This window comes from Diuraphis noxia, unplaced genomic scaffold (genome assembly GCF_037042655.1).
Source record: "Diuraphis noxia isolate RWA-SAM2 unplaced genomic scaffold, SU_Dnox_SAM2 contig0002, whole genome shotgun sequence".
In the NCBI taxonomy this organism is placed as follows: domain Eukaryota; kingdom Metazoa; phylum Arthropoda; class Insecta; order Hemiptera; family Aphididae; genus Diuraphis; species Diuraphis noxia.
In genome coordinates this window covers 53,941,337-53,946,911 of record NW_028301712.1, presented here as the reverse complement: position 1 = coordinate 53,946,911, position 5,575 = coordinate 53,941,337, and the positions used below count along the sequence as shown (strand labels likewise).

Sequence of the window (5,575 nt, the reverse complement as noted above, 5' to 3'; positions counted from 1 at the left end):
ATTCTGAGATCGCATATCTGCGTTAAAATAACGCAACCACTGCTCCATTATCTCTGTTGTCATCCAGGCTTTTTTATTAAATTTCCATATGACAGGTAGCGAAGAAATGTCCATGTTCTTAAAACACCGTGGTTTTTTAGACTTGCCAATTACCAATGGCTTCCTAATTTCTCCAGCCATACTGCCCTCCTATGCCAAAAGGCAGTAAAGCGACAAAATTTGAAAAATGAGTTTATTATATCAAATTAATCGTTATTTTAAGGCGCATTTTTTGATTCCTTAGCAAAAATACCGTAAATGCAATAGTTTTTGTAATAAACGTGGTTAAACATATACGTATTTACAAATATATGAATGATACTAAGCAAAAAAGCAGTATCAAACACATGCTAAGCAAAAAGGCAGTAACTGACCACAGTATACGGTAATTTTGCTTAGTATTGCTCAAATACGGTATTTTCGTTTAGTATTGACATAGTATTGATGATAATTTTCTAGCCGTATCACACAATATCATATTATCATACATTATAATAATTTATTAACATACGGTCTCAGAAGATTTAACATTCTAGTTGTTATTAATTCTGTGATTGTGGTTTAGTATGATAAACGTTTCCATGTTTTTTGGAGGTTCAGACTTCAGTTCATAGGTAAACAAGACCCCAATCAGTTGATCGAGTGTCGCTTCGATGGTTTGGCCCATCGACCATTGTATATTATTATCATGGTTGTGCTATTAATAAATGTTGTTTATTTTAATATTATATTATTTTTATGTTTCAATGTTTGCAGTTTGTAGGTACGTTATTACTTATTACTTATTACTTATTAGTTATCAATGTTATTATCATTATATTCAATCGTCCAATGTCGTACAGATGCTAAAAATCTGTATAAAATACATTCAAGTCAAAAAGATAATATAAATGATTGTGTTACAGTTTCTGCAGATTTACAAAAAGTAATTATGCTTCCAAGAGCTGAAATGTTTAAAAAAGTAATTTTTACAAGGCGTATAATTGCATACCACGAAAGTTTTGTTCCTGTTGGTTGGTTGTAATTCCAATATTAAACCACTAGCTTGTATTTGGCATGAAGGAACTAATGGGCGAAACAAAGAAGATATCATAAGTACGTTTTATGCGTTTATAAAAAAACATAGAAATATTTCAACTCTTCAAATTTGGCTGGATAATTGCGCCAGTCAGAATAAAAACTGGTGTCTCCTAACATTTCTTGTTTATATTGTGAACTCGTGTGAAGTTTCGACTAATACAATTAAAATATACTACTTTGAACCAGGACATACATATATGAGTGCTGATAGTTTTCATCATCAGATAGAATTGGCTTTAAAAAAACAAAAAAAGACATACGACTTTAATGATTTTTAATATGCTGTTAAAAGTTCAAACAGTGGAAAAGTTGATGTGAACGTAATGGATCATACATCGTTTTATAGTTGGAAAGATTTTAAGTCAGTTCAAAAGTTACAAAAACAAAATCGTATTTTATTGAAGGATATCGTATGCATTAAAGCTGAAAGAGGAAAATTTATTTTGAATTTTAAAACTAAATTAACTGATACAGAATATCAGGAATTGGATTTTCTGTGCAAGAAAAATATGAAAAAAGATGGAATTCCTATTGCTTTACCAAAAATAAAACCATGCGGTGTTGCCAGAGAAAAGGTTGAGAGTATACTTCAAAATTTAGATCAGATTCTTCCAGAAAACCGTAAACTGTTTTGGAAAAATCTTGAATATTTGTAAAATTGTAAATACAATTATTATTATAATACCTAACAATTTTGTTTGATTATTTTTAAAATGTTCATTAATTTTTATATTAATTTTGTAAAAATGTTTTTAAATGTTACATTTTTATATTATTTTCCTAAAAGTTCATATTTTTATTTCTTTTCTTTTTTTTTTTTTTTAATTAGTATTTCTTTTATTTTATTTTAAATAAAGGCTTGTTATTTACATAAATTTGGTCTAGTAAAAAAAGAAAAAATAAATATGTATTCCTAAGCAAAAAGTACGTATGTGCTCATACTGCATTTTCCCTCTGTAAACAATAATATTAATGTCTGACAACACTAATCAAAAAGTACGTATATGCGTTTTAAGGTGTTATGAGGTATTTTAGAGTTTATCCATGTGTATTATTGGATTCTACAGGAAAAATTATTTAATTATCATTAATTTATTATTTAATTTTTAAAATATGATAAAAATAACAAGATGATTCAGAAAAAGTTATTTTTCTCAAAACTACTACATTGTTGCTTACTGCCTTTTGGCTTAGGGAGGCAGCATACTACCACACATGATCACTGTTAAGCGATCCTTTACTTTTTTCCCTCCAGAACAAGACTCACTTTTCTGTACTAGTGACTTAGTAGGAATACCTCTGAAAAAAAGACCCGTTTCGTCAGCATTGTACACGTCTTTTGCTTCATACCCAGCAATGCGTCTTGATATTTTTTGCTTCCACTCCACCACAGTTTCTTGATTAACGTCATTAGCCTCACCACTAACTTGTTTCCAAACAATGTCATGCCTTTTTTAAAATTTTTCTAGCCAACCGTTCGAAGCCTTGAAATCTTTGACATTCATTTTTTCAGCCAATTTCATAGCTTCTGCTTGTATAATTGGACCGGAAATTGGCAAATTTTTTGACCGAACGCTGACAAACCACTCATACAACTTTTGATCAATTTGTTCGAATGAGGGAGTTTTCACTCTTTTACTCTTTCCCGAGTTTTTGCTATTTACCCATTCATCCATAATCTTTTCTTTATTTTTTATCGCGTCGTAAACTTGAGTTTTTCCACATTTAAATCTAGTAATAAGTTCCTTCGTACTTAGTTTTTGTGTCTCCTTCAACTCGATTAGTTTAACTTTATCTGAAAAAGTCAGAGCTGTACGTGGCATATTAGCGAGTAAAAACTAAAAACAGTACGAAAACAAACCAAATCACAACGATAAAACAGACGGTGAGCACTGCACGTTTACTAAACGATATGAACAATTCAACAGAAAAAAGACGACTGGGCAGTTCATACATTAAACTATTAAAGGTATGTGACATACAATGTAGGTACATACGTACATATCTAATCTTTAATAATAAACAATAGTATGACAATCGTGAAACGATACCGTCGAATGATATTTCAGATAATGACAGATAAAGTTTAGATTATCTAGTTACCAAACATATATATTATATATGTTACCGGAAAAGATGACATTCAGTCAGTGTTGACAATGACTAGTCAATAACGATAAGGCCTGATTTAGTAAGGAATTAACGTCAATAACTAGTCATTTATGACAATTCCTAATGAAAGAAGGCATTGATGATAATATTAAAAATCGAATAATATATTATATTATTTATGAGCTATTTAGGATAAATCATAATCTTAAATTCTTAATCTTTATAATAATAATAATATATTATAAATTATAATACTTATTAGCTATTTATTATAAATCATAATCTTAATCTTTATTGTTACACGGTAGACTGTTATGACACTTAGAGTTACATAATCTAGTAGATGCACGACAAGCACATCTATTGGTCTTACACTGTGTTTTACAGTGGCATCTCGTAAAACCTTGGGATCCAGAAATGCTGTTAAAGGCAGCTGCTTCACGGAGAGTTATTTCTCCTCCCTCTTTCAATTTACTTACAACCGTTTCAAGATCTAGAAGCTTCTCCTTGCATGGGTTGATTTCTGTCCTGGTATACTTATGTTTCAGAAATCCATTTTCTGTACCTATAAAAATAATAATAATAAATAGTAAAAAAAAAATAATATAATAAAATATTAAATTATATTAAGTTGTTTAAAATAATTATACAATTTATGCTTACATAATTTATATAAATTATCTTTCACATCAGTTATAACTGCCAATATATTTCGTGGAGAGCCACGAGCTCGGTCAACATCAGGAATAGAGATACGCACAGATGTTCCTATACTTCAAGTTCAGGGTATTTTGAATTAGATGTTTTTACCATTTTTTTCGCTTGTTTCTCTAAACATTTAACAGATAATGCTCGTTCGTGTTGAATTTTCTGCTGTCGTTGATTAACTATAAAATTATTTATATTAAAATAAAATATACACTATAGTAGACATTAATTTTATTGTTTCATACTAAGTTCTGAGTTATTTTCAGTTCCTGGTTCATTTTCTTCAACTTGTGTAGTAACATTCCTATAGTCTTTCGTACACTTTTTTATTCCAGCCGTAGATAGTGTAATTTTAGATTTTTTTATTTCTTTGATTCGTTCACAATATTCTTCATTATTCAAAAAAAAATTGTTGTCGTTACGTTTCGATTCAATTAATAATAGAATTGCATTATCAAATTTTATGCGCATTTCATTTAAATCCATTTTTAAGGAGATTGTTGAAAAAAATAACAATGTTATTAGTTATTACACGTTACTATTCACTACTTCAATGCACAAACAGTATACTGTACAGTGTACAGTCACTTTGGGGATGTGACCATAACGATACCTACGATAGTTCTGTATAGTCAATTTTATTATAAGTTATAAGCAATAAAAACGATAACATAAAACAGGATAAGTAATAAGTAATAATATAGATAGCTATGTTCCATAATCAGATCGATTACCGATAAAGCGCGGTGTCGATATTTTTTTCTATTCGGATTTATAACATTGCCTAATATAATACGGAAATGTTGATAAAACTACGAAATATCCAACATTGTCTAATCTTTTCAGCCATTGTCAACAATGACTAGGATATGCCGACAATTCCTGAATTTTCATCTATTCCGGTAACATATACATACATATAGTTTATACTTATGTAAGTGTATGTAATTTATCTTTAAATAATTCTATTTTCCGTTTAACAGAGGGTATTTTTACTAATTGGATTACGAACATTTTCCGTTTCCGTTTTGTAGAGGTTCCGTCTTAAAGAGTTCAATTTTATATATTATTTGAACCGGGACTATTGACATTTTCCGTTATAAGGAGGATTCCGTCTAACAGAGAGTCCGTTATAAAGAGGTTTTACTGTATACTGTCATACAGGTAAACAAACCAGTATGGCCAATAACTAAAAGCTCGATGAGGTGCTTAGACGATGTTTGACTGAGGTTGAATATTATTATGTCGATTAACTAAGCGATAATAGCACGACAGAAATGGAACGCTGAATATCGATATCTATGTATTTAACGACTGTGGCATGACACACTATTTGTATGTATTTTTATATACTACAGCCGTCTCACCGGGCGTGAATATTATTTTTGAGCGAGCTTAAAAAAAATAAATGTTTGAGGTAAAGTTTACTAAACTCCCATACTTTTATAGCTTTATTTCCCAGTACTTTCATGGTGGATTCGTTACCATGTTTACCAAAATTATGATAAATCGGTTATTAAATATTATTCATTTGGCTTATATAATTATTTCTTAAATATAATTTTATAAAACTAAAACAAATTGGTGTAAACATAAATATGACTCCACGTCTTGATAATAATAAAGTGGGAATAAA

The 5,575-nt window shown here is 29.6% G+C and overlaps 1 pseudogene; it reads right to left on the bottom strand.

Moving 5' to 3' along the window:
* Positions 1-3,253: 3,253 nt before the first annotated feature.
* Positions 3,254-4,097, bottom strand: LOC149058670 (uncharacterized; annotated as a pseudogene).
* Between the last annotated feature and the right edge of the window lie 1,478 nt (positions 4,098-5,575).